We start from the raw sequence: 26,455 nt of genomic DNA on the forward strand, positions 1-26,455 counted from the left end.
TTCCTTTTTATGACATCTTGAAACTTATTTGCTTTGTTTTTACGTTGTCTTCTCCAATTTATAGTCGCATTAGTCTCACAATGAGGTGTCCATCTCCTTACATAACGTGCTCTGTGTTGCTCCGGGCAGCTCCGTCCGCTGCCCTTCGACCTCTCGCCGCCCACTTTGAGCGCTCGGTCCGTCGCCCCACGCGAGCTATTTCATTTCGTGAAGCGGTGATGTGCGCGCCTATTAATCCCTTCCCCTCTCCTGGACTTTAAATCTGTTGCTTAGAATCGGTCATAATTCTCCGGTCTCACAAAGTGCGTTCTGGGATGTTATCGACCTTCGTGGACTCGTTTCTTTGTTGTGATCGCTTTTTGTTGTTGTTTGTGCTTTTTTGTTTTGGTGCCCATTTCTTCATTTGTTTATTAATTTGTTAGATTTTGCTTGATAGTAGTAGGGTTTTCCTTTCCTCCGGAGTAGCTGTACATGTGCTTTGGTCCTTACATATAATGAATGTACAATATTGTGGGATGGTTGTACATGTTATGTATATTGTTTATTGTTAAATTTGAATCACAGTTCCTATGGTCACTGTTACATTGTTTTTATAGCTTTCTTTAGGTGATTTCGAAAACGTTTTGGTTAAGCCATGTTTGTTTGTTGAAGTATGGAGTTAGCCTGATGACTTTAATTTAAATTGTCTTATGGTTGTTATTGTTTGACTTGCATCCCACTGGGATTTTTGCACACAGCGTTGATATACGGTGCTTTTTTCTGGAAGATTTTGCTGTTTTTTCCTGGATGTTTCTGTTGCGCGTCGTCACTTTAAGATGTTTTCTGTTCATGGTTTTGTTTGTTGCGGTTGCACCCGCGTCAAGAGCCGCATGGCTCACAGGGCTATACCTAATACATGAAACTGAAATAAATAACTGAAAGCTTTTCGCATGAATGACGCTATTTCAATTCAAGGTATTACGACTATCAGTCTACGTTAATACTCGTGTTTCTTGCCGGCAGACACCTTTGCCCTCTCGTCGGCAGTGCCCACGTGCAGAGCCGGCTCGGTCATCACTTCCCGTGCCGAATTCGCCGGGGAAAGTGACGTCTGTGACTCCGCGAGCTTCCCCTCTGAGAATCTATCTCGGATACAATTTCTCCGCTTGTGGCAATGCACACCCCAAAGTGTGCGGCCTCCATTTCTTTCTCGAGGGGTGTTCATTGCCTTCACGTCGCCACTGGCTGCGAATCCCCCAAATAGGCGATTGCGCTCTTCTCTCGGTCCTCACCCCCATTTGGCAAATTTACCGATCACGCTTCTCCTCTCTGCTCCTTCCACCCACCGTTGCATCGCGGGCTCCCAAGTCGTCACGCTGCGGGCTGGTTTATGCTCCCGTTGAAAAGTCGATTTAACTTCTTCCTACGTTTGATCTACTCTTACATGCGCGTCGATCTGTTGTTGGTGTCGTTGTTTAGTCATGCATTAAAAAATACATTTGAAAATGAAACAAGGATTTATAGAATTACAGACCCATTAGCTAGCCCGCTGTTGCGCGGATATAAATTTCTCACGGAAATGGGAGGAAACAAATACAGATAATATAGAGGCCAACCTAAAACTAAACTATAAACTATTTTGATTTAAAGATTTCGTGACTGCAGGGATTCATATTCTTGGTTCTTTCGGTAAAGTCACGTAGAAGGGAGATACTAAAATGATATAAATATAAAACAATAAAAATTCTCACGACGTTTCGACTGCAACACAAGCAATCATCATCAGGTGTGAAATCTACAGCAAGAAAATTTGAAATTTGATGTGTTTAGTGAAGAGCCTCGAGATGCGATGGCGTTTAGAGGCTACCTAAAATGTGTATCTAATTGTACAACGGGAAAAAATTGTCGTGAAAACGCAACAGAAAACGTGTACATGGCGATTATGGATGATGCACAGGGTTCAGCATGACAATAAAAAGACGAATTCAATAAGGCCGTCGCCACCGCCACCACCGCCACCACCGTGCGCTCTACAATCGTTTGGCCTGGGCCTCGTCGCACGGACTCGTGGCGTGGGGGGGGGGTGCCCGTAGCGGAGGAGGAGGCTGCGAGAGCGCCCGTGCTTCTCTCCGCGTTACTGTATTTCTTTTGGCATTTTTGTCTGTACGCATCCATCTCTCGGAAAGGGCATATCAGCCCGATGTGTCTTTTCATCTTTTGTAGTGAGCTCTTCCCCACCCCACCCACCCAACCCCCGTCACCACCACCCCCCCTCCTCCCCCCGTACTTCTCTTTACAAAAAAAACCTTTTTGTCTCTCGCACTGCAGCGTCTCGCTTGGGCGTGTGCACACACACAAACATAGACCCCCCCCACCGGTATAGCCTCATCACATTGTTAGGGCCAGTGCTGTTAGCGAGCACCTATTAAGGCTGGCACGGGCACACGAGCGGGCGGTGCGGAAAGCTCCGTGCCTGACCGCCTTTGTCTCCCCAATGATGATGCTTGCACAATGCAACCCAGTACGCAATCGTGGCAGACTGGACCCATAACAGTCCGCAATAACGAATGTAAATTTTTACTTAGGTAATCGTGTTAAGGCTGAGTCGACCTAGGGGAGGGCCCAGGGTTGGTCTTCATATCACTTCGCCATTGATGTTCGCTGTGGCCAGAAATGGACATCAGGTCGCCGGGTGGGTAGCGGAGTGCGCTAACCACTGTGCCACCACTCCACATGCCCTCAAGTACGCACACCGATGCCTACCGCATAGGGCCAAGACAAATGTGCCAAAGAAAATCCAGCAAGCTACACGCACGCACGCAGGTGAAAGACAAAGATCCCCCGTACAGCCTTAACAGACTGTAGAAACAAGTGTTGTCAGCGAGCACTTATGAAGGCACACGAGTGGCCAGCACCGCACCCGGCCGCCTTTGTCTCCCCAGTGGCGATATTTACACACCGTACTCATTTGAAGCCGAGTCGATCAAGGGGAAGAGGCCCGTGACTGGTTAAGACAATCGTCACCGGTGTTGGCCGTGAGCGGGAATAGAACTCGGGTCGCCGGGTTCGTAGCGCAGCGTAGCGCTAACCGCCGCACTGCCTCTCCCCACGCAGGTGCAAACAAAGACAAAGGCCCCCCGTATAGCCTTAACAGACTGTAGGGGAAAGTGCTGTTAGCGAGCACCTATAAAGGCGGCACGGCACACGAGGGGGTGGGTGGCCAACACCACGCCCGGCCGCCTTTGTCTCCCTAGCGGCGATGTTTACACATCGCACCGGGTACTCATTTGAGGCTGAGTCGACCTAGGGGAGGCCAGGACCGGTTTAGATAATCGTCACCGGTGTTCGCCGTGAGCGGGAATCGAACCCGGGTCGCCAGTTTCGTAGCGCAGCGTAGCGCTAACCGCTTCACCACCGCTCCCCATAACGAGACCGCGCGCGCGCGCCTGCTGCACGGACTCCCATCTCAGCAATGTGCGTGGTGGGCTGCAGGGGGCAACGCAGCGACACCCGTTGTGGACAACAGCCACACGCCACGGTGCACTTTGTCCAGCAAATGCTGAGATGGTTGGCGTTGGCGCAGAATGCATAGAGGAGGCTGCGTTGCTCTTCACACGTGTTGCGTGTTGTTTGAGGCTCATGAGATTGTTGTGCCAAGCAGATTAATGGTGGGTGTTTTTTCTTTAACTCTGGCTGAGAATATCATTGTTAGTGACATATTGATGGGAGGGACCCTGTATGTGTGTGCGTGTGTGTGCGCGCGCGTGTGTGTGCACGTCTGTGTGTGCGTGTGTGTGCACGTGCGTGTGTGTGCGCGCGCGTGTATGTGTGCGTGAGTGTGTGTGCGCGCGCGTGTGTGCGTGTGTGTGTGTGCGTGTGTGTGCGCGTGTGTGTGTGCGTGCGTGTGTGCGCCCATGCGCCTGTACACTCATGGAATGAAAAGCCACTTGCTGGTTTTATTCATGATTTCCCGGCCATCTCCAAACGCATCGAAAACGTCGTCCGAAATCGTGCCACTGCCCTGCCTTAACCTTTTCCACCACGTCGAGGAATCGACGTGAAGCCACGCGGGGGCAGTGCGGTGTCTGCGCACATCACGCTCACCATCCTAATTGAGGGTACACGCGTGGGATGTGCACGATAACGGAAGACTTAACACACACGCACACACACGGCGAGCAAAAATGATCTCGGCGAGCAGAAACCGGTTCAGATAATCGTCACTGGTATTGGCTTGAGTGGGAGTCGAACTCGAGGGTGCCGGGTTCGGAGCGCATCGCGCTGTTAACCGCTACAACTACCGCTGCCCCACACACACAGACGAGACCGGCGATCTTTGCCAATCTTCGCTTTGTCTTTCAAACCCCCCATGCTCAAAATGTGCACTCGCAAGAAATGCCACCGGGCAGAGTTCATCGACTCCCAAGCAGAGATGGGGCACACAAACACGCGCGACCTCTCGGGGCACAAAGTGGCCACGTCTCACAGCCTCAGTGCCCTCAGCACTACGAGGCCACACGTGAAGGCGCCGCTCGCGAAACGTGATTCCCTCATTCGGTCGACGGCAAAGGAAGCGCTCATTTTTTTTAAACGTCCGCTTTACATTTATTTATTTTTTTCGTTTGCGGTGAAATGGACAAAAGAAGCTGGGGACCGGTCCGTGCTACGGTTTGTTGTTTAGCAGCCACGGAGGTGACTTCTCTTCTCTCCTTTAATCACCGTCAATCTCATCACATCCCCCCCCCCGCCCCTCCCCCCTTGTCATTCGCCTATTTATTATTTGATTCACTGTTTATGATTATCCTTCACGAAGACGCAGACAAAAGCCTCCTGCATCCACGAATAACACCGTCCAAAACCTTTTTGCGCAGCGTCCCCTTTCCATTGTCGGGGTCACCACTCGACCCTCTCCGTCTCGCTCGCACTCTCTCCTGCCCCGCGACACGAGATGATGCGATGGTTGTGCACCCTGCGTGTCGTCCGCCCCGATAATGATAACACGACGGCGCGGCGAATACTGCGCACATGCAGATGACGCCTCGTCGTGCCAATGGGCGACGGGATGCGCGCAATCTCAAAGCGGCCACGACGCGACCCTGAGGCCAAGGAAACGGTCCCAACGACGTCGTGCGATCGACATCGCATTTCAGTTCCGATTGGAACGGGCGAGTTTTTCTTCTGATGATGATGATGATTATTCCTGAGTCACGATCAATCCACCTCTGGATGACGAAGGCCTCCTGCACAGGCCACCGCGGTGTAACCGCCCACTGAGAACCTGCACGCGAGCAGAGTTCGTTGCTCCGTCTCCCCGGAGGATGTCCTCCCGGGCGTGTCTCCCGTTCCCTGGCGCCCACTGCCGTCAATGTTCCTGACCATCGCCCCGTTTTTGAGCGACGCGTCCCGCCCGTACCCACTTTTATTAACGATTTGAAGGGCGTCACGAACTTGCGAGTGTTCACCAATCCGCGCCTTCCTCTGTCTGTCTGAATGTGGACTGCTAGGACGCGTCGCTCCAAGCGTCTCTGGCCGTGTTTCTGAACCGTAAAGAATTGCATTGTCACCGTTTAATTGTTTTAATTTGAGGTCCTTAATACAGGGAATACGCCCGCAAGGACGCCCATCGCAGAGATGGAGCGATTAAACATTCTCATGTGCAGACACTGGATGGATTGTCGTATCGTGGAACCGCGAGGGATGACGACGACTTTGGGAAAGCCTTTGTCCAGCAGTGGATAGATCACGGCTGCTGATACCGACTATTGTGATCAGCGAGCTCCACGATTGAGCGTTGCACTCATGGTTTGCTAGATGCCAATGCTGCTGACTGGCATCCACTCATAATAAACAATCATCATAATTCACTCATATCCCACAAAGCGCTCCTCACAACAAAGCGATGATGAACGTGATTACATTTAGAGTGCGGGTTAGGGGTTTATTAAACATGTGCATTCTGAACAATACCAAGGTTGAATTAACTATAATTAGGAATATTCAAGCGGCTGACATTTGAAACTCTCTTTATTGGCATGAGCCTTTTACCGTGGTAAAGAGGGGAATTTAACTTTCTTCCTCTTGGGGAGGACAGAGACAAGGATGTGCTCACCAGTGAGGACTGCGATCTTCTGGATTCCTCATAGAACAACGGTGCCTTGTCCGAAGCGCAAAACTTCGTTCCACATCAGTGATGTAATTAACGGTGTCCACCCCAAAACGTAGAATGGTCAGCACACTGGACTTGCAATCCAGAGGTCGCTAGTTTGAGATATCTCGCAGCGCGGCAGTCACAACTAAGCGTGACGACCGCCGCGCTTTGTGTTTAGTTTTGCCGTCATTCCCCCCGCACCTCCGATGAGCATGGTTGGCTACGTAGTGTGCAAAATAAGTTTAACAGACATGCATAACAATGTTGGACAAAGTTCTTGAATCAGCTGGTGCCTCTGTGCTCCTCGGAGTTGGTCGACCGGCAGGTCGCGTGTGGTGGGGTAAAGTGTGGTTTCCTCCCACCTCTTCCAACACATCTGGTCATCGTGGAAGAGTAGGCCAAACACCCTCTTATTAAAGGGAGCTCTCTCAAGCTCCCTCTAATGAAGGCTCTTGCATGAACAAGCGATTGCAAGTGCTGTTTCCCTTTTACAAAACATAACAGCTGTGATTATGAACTTCAAAGAAACAATTTCCATTTCAAAAACACATTATGAGCATTTATATGTACATATGTTGAACTTCTTTCACACCACCATACTTAGCCAACCTTGCTAATTAGAGGTGCGGGGGAAGGACAACAAACTAAACGCAAAAATAATCAGAAGCAGCAGCAGCAGCTGTTTTTGTCACGCCATGGTTAAGGGCCCACTCGTTTGCCAGCGCTAGATGATGGTGCAAAAAAATCCTGAAGCCGGCACCGGGGTGATGAGTCAATGTCTGGTCAGGAGATGTCACTCCCTGCCCGGTGCCTTTGAAAGCCGGGCCCAGCCCACACCTCCACGAAAAGGGCACGCGGCTTAAAGCGCGCAGCGTAAAGGTTAATTTTCCACAAATGCACGACGGGGAGAGAGGGCTCACTTTTATCGCAGACGTGCCAATCCGAGTGCCAGACACTCCACGCCGGAGTGCTGCGATTCCCCCTCCCTCGTGGAGCGAACGCTCCGCTCTCTCGCTCCGTCGCCGGAGACGGCAGCGTGGAGCCGGGGGCCGCGCACCGCGGAGGAGGAGGAGGGGCGAAGCGAAGCGCCGGGTAAGAGCGAGGACCGTCTGCCCGCGCCGCTCCGCGGCGGCGTCGGGAGCGCTTCGGAGCGCGTGGATGGCGCTGCTTGCGAGGTGCGCGCGCGAGCTCGGGCTGCAGGTGCTGCTGTGCCCCCCCCCCCCTTTGTGCGTGTGCCCTAGCGATGTCCATTCACTCGTGCGTGTGCACAAGTGAAGTCCATTCACTCGTGCGTGTGCACAAGTGCCGTCTCATCTCTGCAGTGGGGGGGGGGGCGGGTACGATGGACAGTCGTACGGAACTTGGAAACACTCTCGATGTCTGTAGCAACTACGGCGTGCAGAAGAGGCTTTAGTTTTTTTAAGACTTCCATGAAATCTATTCATTTTTTATCAACTGCCACTTGGCGCTCGTGTTTAATGGTGGGAATTAAACTCAGTTCCGAATTGAGGAGCGGTTGCGCAGCGGTGAGCTCAATGCATGGTGAGGCCGGTTCGTCTGGGTTCGATTCCCAGCCGCGGCTATTATCAGCGGCGAGCTGTTTCTGAACCGGTCCCGGGGTCTCCACCCCGCTCTTTCTTTTCACCGACCCGAACTGACCAGCGCGGTGAAGTATGGTCACACGACCGCTATATGATCGACTCGGCATGGGGAAGCTGCACAATTTATCATTAGAACATTTCACGGCCGCACACAAGATAATGAACACATTTACGCGTATTGAAAGCGAGCGCTCATTCCTGCCGACTGCCGCTGCCGAATTTCCCCAACATTTGGTTTGAAACAGATGTTGCTAACAAACAACAACAACAACAACAACAAAAATCATCGCTAAATGACCAAAACATTTTTCTTTTCAGAGAACGAGCAACGGTGTTAAATTTTCAGCAATTAGCAGCAAAAATAAATAAAAATAACGAGCTGGATCGCAAACGGTCGCGGTTTCCGATCCTGTTACCGCTTGCGTTCGTCTTTTGGTATCGGGTTTCTCATCTCTCTCTCTTTACCCCCCCCCCTCTCCTTTTAAATTCTCGCGCTAATCTCGGAGGAACGATCTCGCAGGGGAGAGAAAGAACAACAGCGTCTCGAAGGCACAGAGGACGGGCGGGCGGCGGCGTGAGCCGTACGAGCATTTCGAAAAGTCAAACGGGTCCATAAATATTTCAGCCAGCTGTCAGGAGTGCGTGGGATGTTTTTCTTCTTCTTCTCAGAAACTATTGTTGCTTGTTGCCTGCAACTCACCGTGCCCCAGATAACGTGTTTACACCGCTGATGATCCTGTGTGGGAGCAACGGCGAACATTTGACCGTTTTCACGTGTGGATTTGACATCCGGGCCAAGAGCTTTAGGAGACGCAGAGTGTATGCAAGCCGTGTTTCTGGGGAGTGCGTCTCAGTGATCAGTTGCTCACTCGATGCTCCGGTGTTTGCAGCTGTCCACCACATTCACACTCATCAAACACCACTCCGTTCGTTTGCAAGCACCTAGCGATTTCTTTCTGGGGAAACTTCCCGAACCCCCCCCCCCCCCCCTCCGCGTTGATGGGTTTAATAATCGCGCGTCGCTCCACAGCACTTGCCCCGCCGACTTCTACCCATCGTGAAACGCGCCACGCGCACTCGCGCACCGCACTCGATATTAAAGCGAATAAAAACTACTTCCATTATTTTTTTTTTCAAAAAGTTCCATTCGCACACACACAGAGAGAAAACAAAAGGAGCGTTTCAAGGGGAGCGCTTGCGAGATCGGTATCGCCTGCCACCCGTCTCATCGATTTCGACGCGAGGGTTCCCCGGGAGTGGACTGCCCTGCGTGCGCCGATAACGATCCGGGCGATTCTGGAGTTCACAGCGCTGCGGGTCTCCCAGGTAGGGCCGCTCGAGAGAGCCGCAGCACGCCTGGAACACCACCACCTCCTCCTCTTCATCCTCCTCCAACTCTTCCTGCCCTTCCTTGCACTTCTCATCAGCCTTCGCTTCGGGTGAGAAATCCAGGCGATCGCCGGGTCTCAGGTTTGAGCCGCCCGGGTCTCCAGCGTGACTCAAGACCCGCTGTCTCGTTTTTGTTTGCCTGTTTGTGATCGCGACAATCGTAGGCCTGTCACAGATTCTGTGACGAACCTTCAGGGAGTGTTCTCGTACTCCGGCCGGCCCAGGTGTGGGGAGCAAAGCCGCCACGAGGAGAGGTGGGAGGGCGGCACCTGTAGGAGCGGGGGACGGAGCGCGCTGCCGTCCCACTCGTGGGTGTCGGTTGTGACTCATCGTGCGTTACACACAGACACGCAGACGCGTAGTGCACACAGTACACGCAGTACACACAAACACACAGTACACACATCCACGTAGTACACTCTGTTCTCCTATAATGCGGTAGTTGCGTTCCTGAAGAACACCACGTTATGGACAAATCGCGTTATACTAAATAATATATAGCACCGAGAAGAATCCAGCAGCATCCCCGCCTTGTGCGTTGCTTCACCGAGGCAGCCACACCACCGCCTATTCCCAGTAGTTCTGTTCGCTTCATCGCGTTCTATATCCAACTTCGCATCTGCGTCATAAAAAAGAACGCGTTCCCAAATTCGCTCATCGCGTTGTATCCGATTCGCGTCACGAAAACAAGACCGCGCGTCTTCCGCGTGCGAGCGTGCGGGTCGCGTACTTTCTCGAGCACAATTCGGGCGGCATTTTGAACCGACGCGACCTTTAATCGCGTTCCGGCGGCACGGCGGGGAAGTGGAGTAGACGGCGCGCTAACGGGTGGTTTCCACCCCAGACCCTGTCTGGTGGTCGACTCAGTCCTTCTGCATTACTCCGGGGGGGGATGGGGGTTGACAAACGAAGTGACGCTTTGTGGGGTAATCAGCAGTGGCTGTTGCCCCCCATGGGAAGATTCACTCACCCCGACCATAACAATGTGGAATTTACACTTCAGATTGAGGGTTTGTAAAGCAGAGTTGAGCAATGGGTCATGATCAATTGGGGAAAGAAACGACGTGCGGCTGACAGTAAATCGTGGCATCCACGCATGAGCACGACTGCGTGATGGCCATACACGTGAAGGGTGAGGGCGTTCCCACAAATCACGTGGATGAATAGATGTTTGTCAGCAACTTCGTTTCCATTTAAAACCCCACGTGAATTAAAAACCCACGTGCGTTTTTAATTCGTTCCAGTTCATAGCAATCAATGATGTTATAGGTGCCAAAATTTGGGATTGAAAGACAGGAGCGGTGGTGCAGCGGTTAGCGCACTGCGCTATGAACCCTGTGACCTGAGCCAGCCACAACTAACATCAGCGGCGAGCGACATCCGAAGCGGTGCTGCCCTTGCGCGTTCACCAACCCGCACTGACCAGCATGGTCATATTTGGTGAATAAAAACCCACGGTGCGTGTGGGAGGCCTTCAACCAAGCAGTGGATTGGGAATTGCTGTAATTTTTACTCAAATCACAGCCACTTCAAGCAGCGTGAGAGCGGCTCAGTGTCCAAACTTGTGGTGTTTTTACTTCCAGTATTTGGGGCCAATTTAAATTTCACAATATTTTGACGACTGATAATTCAGCCTGTTTTAGATTTGGAACCTTGGCCAGGGGTTAAAGTGGCATTTCAACACATTACAGAATTCCTGCAGCGCGTATGTAGATATACGCGTGCGAATATGCGTGTGTGGACACATCCCGTTGAAATATTTCCCAAAATTTCAATAACCGTGCTCTGGTGGGCGACTCGAGCGCTCATTCAACGCATCTCCGTAATTCTACCCACGTTCCATATCGCTTGCAATCTCCTTTTTATTCTCTGCTCTAAATTGAGAAAGGGGGGGTATGAAAAGATAAGCCAAAGGAGGACAGGAGTGATTGAAAAGTGAGATAAACTGCAGGAATAAATGAAAGAATTATACAGTGCGGCGAACAGGATAAAGCACAGTCAAATTATACGACAAACGGGAAACTCAATACGATAATTGTAAAACGTGTGAAAAAAGTGAAAGAGAGGAATAAACAAAACCTTTAGTTTGTTTTATCCGTGTGCAAAATATTTCAGGAGCATTCTCTCCAGATAATTAAACTAAACATTTTTTTTTAATTTTACCTGGTAAGGCCCACTGAGCTATAGCGCTCATTTTCAGAAGCGGTCTGACCACTAACGATAGCTTCACTAAGTGCCTTATCAAGTGGAAATTTAGAAGAGCCAAATACACTATAAACGCATGTTGATTCTAAACGTAGAGGGATAGACCCGGAGACAAATCTGAGCGATCACAGGGAGAGAGAGAGAAACAAGCGGATTACAAATATACAGCAGGCGTCAGGGTAGGGATCGAACACATGAAACCCACGACCTCCTGTTTACCAGGCGAGGTGGTTAACATCTTGCCACCGCCGCACCTAATTGATGTTCCCTCAATTGAGCTCTGACCAACAACACATTAGGTGTTCCCTCTGCAGCCGATGCAAAACACATCTAGGGCTTTTCCAGCCCAGGCAAATTCATTTTTAATTAGATTTAATTTTGAGCCGGCATTTTCAATTGCTTTTGCCCGCAATTTGTTGCGCACGTTATAGCCCCGACACCTTTTTTGGCAAAACAGCACAGGCGTTAAGATGTTCAAACACCCAATAGGCACCTATTTGCAAGGCATCAAGTTCTTGATTTCACCGTGTTGATACTGCCACGTAAAAACGGTCCCCGCAGATGTGTTATAGCCATCACCGTTAACGGTAAAGGGGATCGGCCCAAGGCCACGTGCGTTGACGAGGACCTCGACCACCGATTGGAGGAGCCCCTACGGCCCGATCACCGCACGGGCCTGGGTTGGGGGAGGACGCTGAGGAGCCAAAGGGTCACGCTGTGCAGGGTCGGGCACAAGTCACGACGCGAGCCCACGCTCGCCACGATTTCCGATGGACGAAAATAAAGAAGCTGAAGATGCGGACTCCTTCACTTGCCTTTCTCTTCACGTAAAAAAAACCGAGGTCTTTCCCCCCCCCTTCCGCATCCCATGAGCCGCACGACCTTTTTGGGAGTGCGTACATTTCAAAGCAATGCTGCTGAAATTACGCATTCCCAGAAGGCCGTGAGGTTAACCGGATGCGTTAATTTATTTAAAAGATACTCGTTCGGTGGAGGGACCGAGGTGTGAAGGAGGCGATTTGTCCGCTTATTTATGTTGGTACTTGTATTCTCCAGGACGACGCTCGCGATTGTTTTGCCAGGAGGGAGGCGTATCCTCCGCTTTGGATCATAGCTCGGAGTGTTGGATCCATCCATGTCGAGCCGAGGTGACGCGACCCTTGAAATCCTGGTTCCGCGTCCACGCTTTGATTGTTGAAAATACAGAAATATTTACCAGAAATGTACCTCCTGCGTCAGCAGTTCTCCTGGTGTGTTTGTCTCACCTGATGACGGTTGCTTGTGTTGCGATCGAAACGTCGTGATCTATAAATTTTCTATCTACGTGACTTTAGCGAAAGAACCAAAGAGTATGGAAATATTTACGTTCGAAAATGTATTCTTTCACTCAGAGAACTGTCGACATCAGTCCATTGTTGTAGATTACACGCGAGACACCAGGATATGAGGGTCATGATATGCCCATGTTGCATTGAGGCTACTGGGGGGTGAACAAAACTGTACAATCAATCCACTGCTGGACAAGGTCCTTGACACAATATCAGCGATGGAGGTCGTTGGACTATACTTCACCATGCTGGTCAGTGCAGGTTGGAGGGGTGGGGGCTCAACGCCGCTACAGACGTCACTCGCCGCTGATGTCACATCGGAGGGGAGTCAAACAGCTCGATGGCCACGTTGCGCAGGACGCTAACCACTGTGCCATCATTCTTCCCGTTTGATTAACAATAACACCCGATTCATGTTTCATTCCAGTCACAATCTTAGTCTCTTTGACAACAACCCGTGGAATTGTAGTCAGGGTTTCGTCTGTGGATTTGAGTTAGTCAAAGCCTCATCGACTCAAACAGTCAGAAATAAACTTTTCTCTAAGTTTAGGGGAATGTAATCCTCCCCTCCCTGCCCATACATCTCTAAGTCAGCTCAAACTTGCCGTAAACCACGTGACTTCACTGTGGCCACTCCCAAACCGACCCCCTTCACTCTCTCTGCCGCTCGATGTTAGAACAGACGCTGCTCCGTGCAGCTCATTTCTGCCCGTTCATTCTCTCTCTCTCTCCATCTTCCCTCCACTCTCAGCATCACCCTCTGGTCCCCGACATCTTAGCGCGGTCATTCCTTCTCCCCTACTCCCAGTCCTGCCCGGCGCTCCTCCTCCTCCTCCTGTCTTCCTGCTGCTCATCTTGAGCCGTGCCCTCCTCGATGTCTGCCTTGGGCACTTCCGTAAGCGGCCTCCCTTCCCTTTGCGGGTCATCTTGCCCCACTGTCATCTTGCCCCACTGTCATCTTGCCCCACTGTCAACTTGCCCCAGCCTTCCCTTCGAGGAACAATAAACAACCACCCGCGACTTTGCGCAGTTAGGTCTCTGTCCATCGCGTTCACTCGCACCCTCCCCGCTCCGCCCTGCTCACACCAACACGCGCCCACGACCTACCCCACTTGACTTCTCCAGTGCTCTCGGGGCATTGCCTAGGCAATTAAACCCGACGGCAACTTGGCCAATCGCGAAGGGTGGGCAAAAGCAACTCTGACTCCCGTTCCCTCACCTGTGCCTGTACCTGTGCTCGTACTCACGCCTCTCTCGGCCCTCTTACCGCGAGGAAGCAGAACCCTCCCGTGCTGCGCACAGGAAGCGGCTCTTCTCTAGACCCACGTAGTCGATCCTCTACTCCCCTTCCCCCGTGGAGTGACACGGGTGAAAATGTTTACAGACAAAAACACACCACACACACCACACACACTCCACATCACACACACACACCCCACACCACACCACACACACACCACACACACACCACACCACACACCACATCACACACACACACCCCACACCACACACACACCACACCACACACACACACCACACACACACACCACACACACACACCACATCACACACACACACCACACACACACCACACCACACACACACCACACACACACCACACACACACACCACACACACACCACGCACATTCAGTTGCCGTGTTTGGTCTTCCTCGAGCTTTCACAGCAGTCCTCAAAAAATATGTACCGAATTATCTCAGTGCGCGTCTTCATAGTGTCATATCGTTATAACGGGTCGTGCTCTGGTCTCGGGCGCGCAGTCGTGATTGTCACGCCGCGTGATCTTCATCCACTCGGTTCATCGTTGACTGAGACGTTGAAAAAACAATTATTCGGGAAAACATTCCATCGATAAAAACGTAGTGTCGCTCAGGTCCCTGTCCCGGGCTCGAACCCACCTCCAGCTCAGAGGTGAGAAGGAGCCCTTTGCAGTCACCCCTGGGGCAACGAGGTTTTTACAAAACAAGCCCCGGGGCCGACAGGGCAAGTGTAACGACTCACTGTGGGGGGGGGGGGCAGGAGGGGCGGTGTGGGGACGGAGGGGGGGTGCGTCGGGCGGGGGGTAGAAGGAAGTTTCACAAGGGAGGAAGCAAGAGGTCGAAGGGGAAGGTGAAAAATGAAAAAGAGAGAGAGGAAGGAAGGGAGAGTTTTTTTTTCCTTCTTATTTTTTTGGGAGGAAGGAGGATTGCGAGGCTGTTGTTTTTGCGCGCAACTGGGTAGCAAGCAGAACACTTAACGCCTCTTCATGCGACCTGGACCAGAGCCACGAAAGGACGAATATTAACAACAATGATTGGAGCCACACGCGGAACGTGAAGCAAGATTCAAAAACATAAAAAAAATTAAACAACGACGTGGGGCTCCTCGCTAGCACGACGTTGGACAACAAAACGCCAACACCTCCGCTCCGGCTGGACACTTCACGCTCAGGATGCTCCACGCGATGCAGAATCGTCGGTCACGTGACCCACGAGCGAAGCCCCAGCTGATTGGTTGTCACCGCCTGCCACTTGTCAAGGGGCAATTAAATAAATTAAATTAACAAATTCATCGCACGCATGATTATCCGTGGTTGTTATTGTTGTGGTTGTTATTGTTGTGGTTGTTATTGTTGTGGTTGTTATTGTTGTGGTTGTTATTGTTGTGGTTGTTATTGTTGTGGTTGTTATTAGGGGTGGAAACATTTATTGACTGGCCCCACTCGTGCCCACCGGTGCTTCGGTGACTTTTCAGGATTTAACACAACCGTCTCTAGATTCAATTTGTGGTTTTATGCCGTGGTTAACGTCACACTTGGAGTGGCTGCAGCAGGTCAAATGGACCCATTTCACACCGCACGGATCTGCTGGCTGCAGCCTTGCAATACGATAATGAATTTATCTCATGATGAGAGGGCAAATCATCATCATCACGATCCATGGGCGGATAAGCCTGTAGAGGTGTCCACTGCATTCTTCGTCATTTGTTTCCACTTTCCTCTGTCTCGTGCCAATATGCTCAGGTGGTGCCACGTCTTTCTGGCACTAGCCTTGTTTGTCCTCGTCAAGCCATTCTCTGTTAGCTCTTCCGTTCTTTCCAGTTCCTAACTTACAAGTAGTGCAATAAAATAGGAAGTTTTTTTTCTTCAAGACAACTCTTGCAAATGTTTACCAAGGAAGGGTATCCTGCTTGCCCCCTTATTTTCTGGGTGCCAAGATCGTGAATTTGCATCTGGGCTGTGAGAAAAGGGAAAAAACTGCCCTCCAAATTCATAACGAAAATACAAAAAAAACAGACTAGCCACTCCTCTTGAACCCCAGACGATGCTCAGTGCCGGAGCAAAGGGGATGAGCCCGGGATAGTAGTCAGGGCCGTCGTCCGCGTTCCCAGCAGCTTCTGCTCCTCCTTCCAAATGTCCATCTCTAGACTCAACAATTTATTTTTATTTGACCAGGAAAGGCCCACTGAGCTGTATAGATCTTTTTCGGAAGCGACCTCGCCGCAAGTGATAGCTCAACAAAGTGGCTTATCGCGTGGAAATGTTTTGCAAATACTCTAAACGCGTGATGTTCATTCTAAATGTGGAGGGACACTCCGGAGGACCTGGAGACAAATCCACGCGACCACGAGGAGAACATGCAAACTCCAAATATACAGGAGGTAGGGTCAGGATCGAACCCACGTCCTCCCATATACCAGGCGAGGTAGTTAAAATCTCACCACGTTGGTGAGAATGTATCAGTCTCCAATCATCCCCGCTCAGTCTCACAAACACACACACAGACACAAACACGCACGCATCCGTATCTCCGTGGCTGCCTTTCTCTCTCTTCTCTATGGATGTGTTCTCTTGACACTCCCCCCCCCCGACCCCATTTTCCCTGTCTCACTCTGTTCATTCTCTCTCCCACCATGCCCCTTCTACCTATCCTGTGTTCGCTTCCACCTTCCTCCTCCTTCCCTCGGTGTATCTCCCCTCCCCTCTCCTCCGTTGCTAAGCCACGCTCGCTCTCTGTTTCTCCACAACTGCCTCGGCTTTTATCTCAACATCTTCCTCCCAAACCCTTGATGCAGCTTCCTCTCTCACCCAAACCCCTGACCCCATCCCCCTTCTCATTCTGCCTCCCCATCGCACTATTTCACTCCGTCTCCCCACTCTCTCAAATTGCCCTCCTCTCTCTCTCTCTCTACCTCTTTCACACTCACCCACTCAAGCCTCCCCCTTTTCTCCATCACTCTGCCCTTTCCCTTGCCTCCCACCCCCGCCTCCCATTCCACGGCCTCTCCCCTCAATCTCTATGCATCTCCGCCTCCTCCTCCTCGCAGCGGCAGGAGAGGAAGCCACTCGCTCGCACCCTCACACACACCTCTCTCTCTCACATCTATCCATTTTTGAAACGACCTTTCTCTCAGCTCCGCGCAGAATCACAAAACACACGCCCGAGCCTTTGCCGCTCTCTTTCAAGCCTCCCATTCCCGCCCTCCGTCACATTATCCTGCTTTTCATCGCTCTCCTATTTCTCTCTACCCCGCTGTTCTTTTATCTTCATTTTTTTGCCCGTTGCTTCACATTTTTTTTTTTTGCGTGCGCGATGTTACCCCAACCTCCTTTTATATCTGCTCATTCTTCATTCCTTTTCTTCTGCCTTTTATTCTACAAACCACCACCACCACCACCCACCCACCCTCCTCCGCCCCCAAACAACTATAGTATATTTATTTATTTTTGTTGTTATCATTGATCAATTATCGTCGTCGTCGCAAGCAGCATTCAGACGGCGCGACGCGTAATATTCCATAATTCATTTCTGCTCCGCGTCGCAATCGGTTCCTTTCAAATCTCTCTGCGAGACTCGGAGCGAAATGCCAGGCCTGGCAGCGCCAGCGAGCAGTGCCCCCAGCACATCAGAGCCCGTCGGTTCATTGGCGGCGGCGGTGCTGAAGAGGCCAACGATGATGAGGGTAGCGAGGGGGTGGGATGACGTGATCTTGGCCAGCTGCGTTTCACGTCGTCGGCATGGGGCCCTGGTGCAAAACGAGGAATTAAAATGGGTCCCCGTCCCCCCCCGTTCGAATTTACCGCTTTCTCTTCCTAGCCGGGCGCCCGGAGCCTTCCGGCACGTGGTGTCCCGGGGGCAGTTGCGCCGCCTGCCCGACTCGATCGCTGTGTCGCACCGATCTTGGCACAGGTGCGGCAGCATCGCCGTGGCGCGGCGCTCACGGTGCGCGACAGCGATTATTTGGCTCTTCTCAGAGCCGCCGCGGCAGCCACAACGCGGCCGCCACGGTTCGCTCGCCGCCCGCTATTGCCGCGGTGACACGAGCGCTAGCACGCGGGCGATGAAACGCGGACACCGACGACGATGAAGAATGGAACGAAACCTGAAAGTTTTGGCGCAAAGAAGCGTCGAGATCCTTGGAATTTCACCGAGAGGCAGAAAGAGGAACGCGCGGAACCGGAGGACGCGAGCGAGTGAAAGATACCGTCATAGGGCCTGCGGAGGAGAGTGAGTGGGATTGCGCAGGGCACGTCGTGGCCAGTGGTCGAGACTCACGGCGGAGTAGCAGACAAAGGAGGGACGCGCGCTTTGAGAGGACGTCCACCCCGGAGATGGAGCGATACAAATCAACAGCTAGTCGAACTGTTGCATCGCAAGACTGAGATCCGACAGCTTGGGGAGGGCCTTCAGCCAGCTGTTGGTAGATCTTGGCTGATGATGGCTTTTAACACATGAACATTCACTTTGCATGATATATACTAGGACAGATTCTCGATTAGCCCTCCACTACATACCTGCCAATCCCTTGTCAGTGCCGACCCTATTACAGACCAATTTAGGCCTTACTGGTCACCCCGTGCCCTTATAAACATCAACGTTCATCCTACGAAGTCCCATCACAAGGGATAAACACGAACAAAAAAAAAACATGATTTTGCTCGAATTGAAACGGCTGAACGCCGTATGGACCTGAATATGGGCCGTATGGGTTGATAGGATTGAAAGTCAATGCAATGTCTGTTAGCAGATAACAGAGGTGGGACAAAGTCATTGTTATGCAAGTCACAAGTAAGTCTCAAGTCTTTGCTCTCGAGTCCCGAGTCAAGTCGAGTCAAAGATGAGGCAAGTCCAAGTCGAGTCTGAAGTCATCAAAATCATGACTCGAGTCTGACTCGAGTCCAAGTCGCATGACTCGAGTCCACACCTCTGGCAGATAATACCAAATAATGTGTACTACATTTTATGTGCTGCTGCAATGATTACGTAAAGTTTCATCCCTTTTTAAATCCACTGCTAGACGAAGGCCTCCCTGCACCATGTCGGTTATGAGGGGGGGGGAGGGGGGGGGGGTTGACCATACTTCACCAGCAGTTGATTGACAGTGGGATGTAATTGAACAACATCATCATTCCGACGACAGTGTTCATACGGCTAATTATTTCTGTAACGGAAAGGCCCGTGGAGATGCGAGTCGCTGAAAAGGGACGACGGTTTTAGCCCAAAATGCCCCAATTTAACGGTAGACGACACGGGGCTTATCAGTCGATGGCATTTTGCAGTGCAGCTGTATGTCTGGTGGGCGGCCTGGTGGCTGCAACAAAAAAAGAGGAAGTGGAGGCTTGTTCGAGTCCTCTTCCCCTCCCTTCCTTCCTTCTGTGCACTTTTTTTAACCGAGAGGGCGACTCGTGTTCCAAACAGCCCTGCCCCTTAATTCTCCCTCTCTCCCTCTCTCCCTGCCCCTCTCTCATCGAAGTGCTCTTCCTCCGCGCTCTCAACCCCCTCGGCGTCAGCCCCCCCCCCCCCCAGTGTCACCTCCGAGCCATCCGAGTATAAAATCGTGACATTTTCCCCCAACAATCGTTTCATCGCTGCCATTTTTCCAACCAGCGCGAACGCGTGCGGGGAGGAAGCAGCGACAGAGGCTGCCACCGTGGAGGCGAGGGAGCCTTGGGGGGACCTCTCTCTCGTCATCGCCGTCGAGCGCACGAGGCGAGCGCCGGATCGACTGGAGCTCATCGCGCCGCTGATTCGCGTCGTCGACACCGCGAGGTACCACGACCTCCCGTAAGCAGCGCTCCGGGCAACAGCAGGTGGGGGCGCATCAGTCACAGGCCGGGGTGGTCGGGGGAGGAGAGCGCTCGCGCTACGACCGCGGCCCTCGCGAGTCTTGGCCGGAGCTGCCGGACCGGACGCATCAGCCGCTGTCGCTGCCGGCGTGTGACACCTCGGCAGCGTGAGCTTTCATCACCGATTGGCTTCTTGTCTCCACCATCTGCGACCGTTAACGTGAGAATGCGAGAGAGAGAGAGAGTAACGCGGTTCGTCGGGACCCCGAGTTGCGAGTTTCAAGTCGAGCTCACGTGGCGAAGCGGTGCTGTTTTAAGTCTCGAACGACCGGCGTGCTCACGGTCGGCGTGGTGGTCACGGTCGGCGTGGTGGTCACAATCGGCGTGGTGGTCACAGTCGACCTGAGAGAGGGTCGATGGCAGAGGGCACGGGCAGCCGTGACGACATTAAAACTAAAGCCCTGCACTGGGCAGGGCATGGGCAGCTGTACCAGGACAGCTGTGCCCGGGCTGCTGTGCCCGGGCAACCGTGAACTGCCCTGCGCTGTGCAGGGCGTTAGTTGTAATGTGGTCACGTGCACCGGTACGAACCCAAATCATCAAAAACCGTGTTGGGAATACCTATACCATCTTTAACTCGAGCGGGGATGTTTAGTTGGGTGCAACGGCTGGCCGATTCGTGAAAAGGGGAATAACAGAAAGCTGACATCAAGAGAAAAAAAGAAAGCATGCCCTGATAAGTTTTAATTAAATATACACTTTCCGTCACTCTCTTGAAGGCTTGCCAAATCATCATATGAATGAACCTTAACATTTTAGTTTTATCTTTCAAAAAGCCATCTTATTCAGATGGAGAACTCTACCGTGGCCGTACGCAATGTACCGCCGTGCACCCGTCCGCCGTGGCCGATGGAGGTAGAGCGAAAGGCTCGATACGACGCGAAGCGAGAAGTCTGCATTCGAGCAACAGGCTCGCACAAACACTTGGGCATCAGTTTGGCAGCTCGATATGACCGCTCTGTAAAAATAACAAACGAGCCGGGGGTCTGCGGAAGAAGGTGTTAATAAGTATCACCTTTATTTGATTAATCCCAGGGCACATTATACGATCCGTCACAGCTGTGATCTATATTTCATGTTGTGCTCAATCAGGAGTATTTAATGATGCTGTGCACCTGTTTAAGAGTTTGCCGCCGGCCTTAAGCTGCGAAAGGTCAGAGTGCACGACCCCCGCTGCACCCCCCGTTTCATATCGTCGCAGCAGCTCGGAACCTCCGGTGCGGTTTGCAGGGGCTGATGTCCGACGTTTCGCCCCACGTGCCGGGAGACTGAATATCAGGAAGTGAACTGCAGGAAGTGACATCATGTCAAAACGACGCACGGTACAATCCAAAAAACACACGGGGGGGGGGGGGGGAGAAAGCGGTGCAGAGCTACTAGCAGTGTCACCGTCGTTACGAAATATTTACGCCCCTTTCGCTCACATGTTGAACCATTTCCACGTGCGGAATTATACCAGTTAATTCGCCGAAGTGACATTTATTAATTAAGTCATTATCAAGTGCTCGGCCCCAAGGGACACGTTCCACCAAGTGACTTATCAGAAGACAGAAATGAAAACGTTGTGCATCAGATTACCATTTAGCCCGATCACTAAATCAAGAACTGCCTGCGAATATTTGATCATGAAACCCCGTGTTGTTCACCGTGTCCCCTTCCCCACAGAGACGGTACACTTCTTGATGGGCCCGGGCGTGTTTCTAAATGTACACAAGCAGTGCCCATTTAATCCCAGGTTTCCCCCTAGATAAAGCAGTCTCGTATCTCGCCCGGCTGGCAGCTGCTCCTAAAATAAGGGAAATTTAAAGTTAACTGGAAGGCATTATCGCGCACATCGCCTGCACTTGACACCCCACGTGGCCCTGACACAGTGGGGATGTTGCCACGTTCGTACGAATGTGCGTTGAGCTTCTTTCGCACCGTACGTAGCCAACCGTGCGAATCAGAGGTGCGGGAGAAGGACAACAAACTAAACACAAAAAGCAGCTCCAAAGAAACGAATGGCTTGGAAAGGGGCATTTGTATGTAAACAATTGTTTAGAAATGAGTTTTCAATTTTTATTTAAAAGTGCACAGCTCCAGTGGTTTCCTCGCATCTTGAAGGAAGAGCGTTCCAGACGGCCGCAGAGGCTCATCTGAAAGTACGCGATGCAGTGACCGCCTTTGCTCAATGGTTAGCCCAAAAGCGGCTGCGAGGATGACCGGAGTTTGCGTGGCGGTTGTTGCTCCTTGACGACACCAGCAAGGTGATTGTGGCTCATTTGTGGCAGGCACGTTGTGTGTGATGACTGCGACCTTGTGATGTGTTCGTTCGGCAGCCAATGCAGCTCAGCGAGCACCGGACGAGTTAGTGGTGGGGGGGGGGATGGCAAGAGCCCGTCTCATCTACTGTCCTCGCGGGGTCTGGCTAAGCGTCAACTTGGCGTGTGCACGGTCCCACCAAGAGGTGCAGTTTGTTTTTCTCGGGGCGCTGCGTGAAACACCGCACGTACGAATCGCTGCCCCTTGTCAATCCACTGCTGGATGGATGGCGGTTTGTAAGGGGCTGTGCGAATCGGAATCTTTATTCATGCTGGAGAAATCCGATGAGCTATGAAGCTCTTTTTCACAGATGTCCAGTGGGGAAACAATGCAGAAAACAGCAAACAACACCAGAACATTTCGATTTAAAGCTTTCGTGACTGCAGGGATTCATCTTCTTGGTTCTTTCGGTAAAGTCACGTAGAAGGGGAATAAATAAAATAATAAAAATAATTAATAAAACATAATGCAATAATATAACAAAATATGTTTTATTTTTATCATTTTATTATTTCCCCTTCTACGTGACTTTACCGAAAGAACCAAGAAAATGAATACCACAACAATTGTGTGACCATAGCCAACCGTGCCGGTCAGTGCCGGTTTTGGCTACCGCACTTTGCTTTGCCCACTCCGCCTTCGCCATGAGTTTCCTGACCATACTTCACCACGCTGGATCCGCGCGGCATTGGCCTACGGCGAAACGCGACGGTCGCGTTTTTGCCGGGCCGCCCTCAAGCGTCCGGAGCGTGGGTTCCGTCCCGGAATCTCTCCTCTCTCTGCGCAGCCGCGTCGCTTGTTCGCCCAAGTCGCGCGTCACCAACGCGTGGCATTTCGGGGCTCGGAGAGTGAGAAAACGCCGGCGAGCGGCCGCCACCCTCCGGGGTTTCTGATTTAAGCTCGAGGCGCTCGAGAGGCGATCCTTCCACAAGCAGCAGCGGCAGGCATCGCGGGCGCCGCGGCGGCGAGATGTTAACTCCCTCTCCTCGTACGCAGGAGGTCGTGGGTTCAATCCCAACCCTGATGCCTGTTGTATATTTGCAGTGTGCTGTGTTTCTCTCCCCGCGGCCGCGTGGATTTTTCTCCGGGCCCACGGGGTTTTCCCTTCAAATTTAGAATCAACATCACCAGGCGTTTAGGGTATTTGGCCGCTATAGATTTCCGCCTGACGATGAGCCACTTCTCGTTGAGCTATCATTTGTGATCGCCAGGTCTCTTCTGAAAAATAGCTGAGTGGACCTTACCTGGTAAAATGAAAAAAAAAATGGTTTAACAGTTGAAAGTTTGTCCCATCTCACGAGTAATGCCCATTGCTCATATGCAAAGACAAACTCCCCCCCCTCCCTCCCCCCATAGCCTGTAACAGACTGTTGGGGCAAAGACTATATACATCTCACTTGATACAGCTATCGTGCTGTGACGGTTCCACCTGAAGACGGAGGCTTGTGTTGCCTTCGAAACGTCGTGATTTTTATTTTATTTTACTTTTATTAATTTTAATTTTTTACCTACGTGACTTTACCGAAAAAACCTAAGAATATCGTATAAATAGTTTAGTTTGGAGTCCCGGGGACCCGCGTGGAGCTCAGGACAGCGGAGTAGCTGTTGAGTGTGCAGGCGGTGCAACTGCGCCGGGTGAGGGACCCAAGTGGTGGGGCGATGTTTGCCGTGCGTTGGGGAGCGCGACATCCCACGGGAGAGGGATATCGGCACCGCCGCCGACTCGCGCCGATTTATAATCACGGTCAACTTCTACGGCGGTGAACTTTCTAAAATGTTAAATATGCTTACGCGCGTCTTTATAATTATTAACTCGGCGGTCTGTTGCTTTGGCCTTATTGGCCATTCCTTACGTACTCGATGCATGTACGCAGCCGACGCTCACGATAACGTGTGTTGAATCGCGCTCGTCAAAGCGTATTTATTGATTTTGATTTGAGGCTTTCGTGACTGCAGGAATCCATACTCTTTGGTTCTTTCGGTAAAGTCACGTGGGTAGAAAAAAATTGAAATAAAAATAATAGATCACGACGTTTCGATCGCAACAACAAGCGATCGTCTTCACCTGTTGCGACCGAAACGTCGTGATCTATAATTTTCTCTGCCGAGAGCAGCAATCCCAATAACGTCCCCGACTCATCCCAAGTCCTGCGGGAAGGGGGGGGGGTCGAACGACGGCACGCCTGAGAACGGGTCGCCATGCCCGCTCGGAACAACGCCAAACTTAGGCGTTATGATGATTGTCACTGAACACGACAGAGCGCAATTAGCGCTTAACTCCAGCGTGCACAGACCCAGCAGGTGTGCAGGCGCCAGGCAGTTCGTGCGTTTCAGAGGTAGAGGTGATCACGTGCAAGTCGGGGAAGTGGGGGGCGGGGGGATGTGGGGGTGGGGGGGGGAAGTGGGGGTGGGGAGAGAGGGAGCGGGGGGGGAGGAAAGGGGGGCGGGGGAGAGAAAGGGGAGGTGGTGTTGGAGGGAAATGGGGGGGCAAGGGGAGATGGGGGGGCAGCGGGGGTGGGGGGAAAGTAGGGGGCGGGGGAAAGAAAGGTGGGGGTGGGCGGGAGGGGCAAGGGGGGGTGGAGGGGAAAGGAGGCGGGGTCGGGGCATGGGGAGGTGGGGGGTTGGGGGGCGAGGGGCGAGCGTGTACATCGTGCTCGGTGTGTGTGTTTGTGCGGCATGGGCTGGCACGGCTATCAGCAGGAACTAATTGCGAGCGATGCTATCAGGTGGAGCCCCCCCCCCTAGCGCGGGGGCTGCCGTGTTATCCAGCGAGGCAGCGTCCCACCCCTTCACCCCTTCTGGCGTGGCCGATACGCCCACCCACTCCCCCCCCTAACCCCGTTCCAAAAAATCTTGCGGGGAGCCGACATGTGGCCTCTGCCGGTTGTTACCGAGGGGGCGAACGGGATGGGGGGCGGGGGGGAAGAGCTTGTTTTGGCCGATAAGCCGCAGCTTGTTTAGAGATTTTTTTTAGAGTTTGCGCGGCCCGTGGTCACGTTGCGGAACGGCTGTGCACGGCGACTCTTCCTCGTTCGTGGCGCCGGCGCGAGCCTTGTTCGTCCCCGCGTCTGCGTCCGTGTCTCGGCCACCGGAGAAACGCACGGAAGCACGGGAGGGGGTGGGGGGCGGCATGTGATTGTCGTACGCTGAGACCGCACTCGGAATAATTCGTTTAGAATCTTCGGAAATGACGAACGCGGGCGGTCCCCGACTTGCGAACGGGTTCCGTTCCCGAGGTTTTTTGTTCGTTAGATCGCGTGAATATCAACGTGTCGTTAAACCCTCCACCACCCGACACGACCAATTAGCAAGGTTTGTCACGTAAACAAAACAGGCCACTGCGTGTCTAGTTCAGCACACGTGACAAACCTTACTAATTGCCTGTGCCGGGAACGTGGCGGGTTTAACGACGCATTTACATCTCACGCGATCGAACCACACTAAAACCTCTACCACGGATGCGAACCGCTCACGGCTCTCGTGCACGGACACATTGGGCGTGCCCTAGGCCCCACGGTTCAACAAACAGCGCGAAGCTCACAGCACGGAGTGCTGGCCGCCGTGACAACCAATCGGCCCCCCAGAGCCCCCCCCCCCCCTCTTCGCGAGGCCGCTCGCCGCCGTCCGGAACGTGCCATCGGCATCGCGCCACGAGGCGAGGCCGTGGTGTCCCCGCCAGAGGTCGCAACCGGGTACCCGATACCCGTACCCTACCCGATACCCGGCTACCCGTACCCGGCCAGGTACGGTTACGGGTACCCGTTTGCGACCCTGGTGCGGCTGGGTACGGGTACAGGTAGGCCGTGAGTCACTGTTGAGTAACCGTTTGTCACTCATTTCGGGTAGGGTACGGGTACGGGTAGGGAACGGGTACCCATACCCGGCCGGGTACGGGTACCCATTTGCGACCCTGGTGCGGCCGGGTACGGGTACGGGTAAGGAATCAAAACCCGTTTGCGACCTCTGGTCCCCGCTGAGAACTCTTGCAGAAGAGCACGACCCATCGTGCCGGAGAACGGTCAGCGCAAGCGGATATCACAGAGCTATGTTCGAGATGCCTTCCAAGTTCCATCTTCTCATGCACACACACACAGACTCTACGCATAGTATTAGGAAGCCACTGGCGCTGTGTACTTTTAAATCGAGATTGAAAACTCGACCGCTTTTGCACACCTCGGATTAGCACGTTTGGCTACGTGCGGTGCGAAAGAAGTTCCACAGACATACATATGCACGTACCAATAAAGACAAAGATCCCCCTATAGCCTGAACAAGCTGTTGGGGCAAGTGCTGTTAGCGAGCACCTATAAAGGCCGGCACTCATTTGAGGCCGAGTCAACCTAGGGGAGACCTATGACCCCGTTCAGATAATCGTCACT

General features: G+C 52.4%; 1 protein-coding gene across 1 annotated transcript in view; it reads left to right on the forward strand.

Moving 5' to 3' along the window:
* The first annotated feature begins 7,053 nt into the window (after positions 1-7,053).
* LOC144945839 (uncharacterized) overlaps positions 7,054-26,455 on the forward strand; it is a 40,211-nt gene continuing 20,809 nt past the window's right edge. Inside the window, exons 1-2 of the mRNA XM_078874399.1 lie at positions 7,054-7,219; positions 8,890-9,054. The gene's annotated coding sequence lies outside the window, so the exon portion shown is untranslated. The remainder of the gene's footprint in view (positions 7,220-8,889; positions 9,055-26,455) is intronic.

Source organism: Lampetra fluviatilis, chromosome 39 (genome assembly GCF_964198595.1).
Source record: "Lampetra fluviatilis chromosome 39, kcLamFluv1.1, whole genome shotgun sequence".
In the NCBI taxonomy this organism is placed as follows: domain Eukaryota; kingdom Metazoa; phylum Chordata; class Hyperoartia; order Petromyzontiformes; family Petromyzontidae; genus Lampetra; species Lampetra fluviatilis.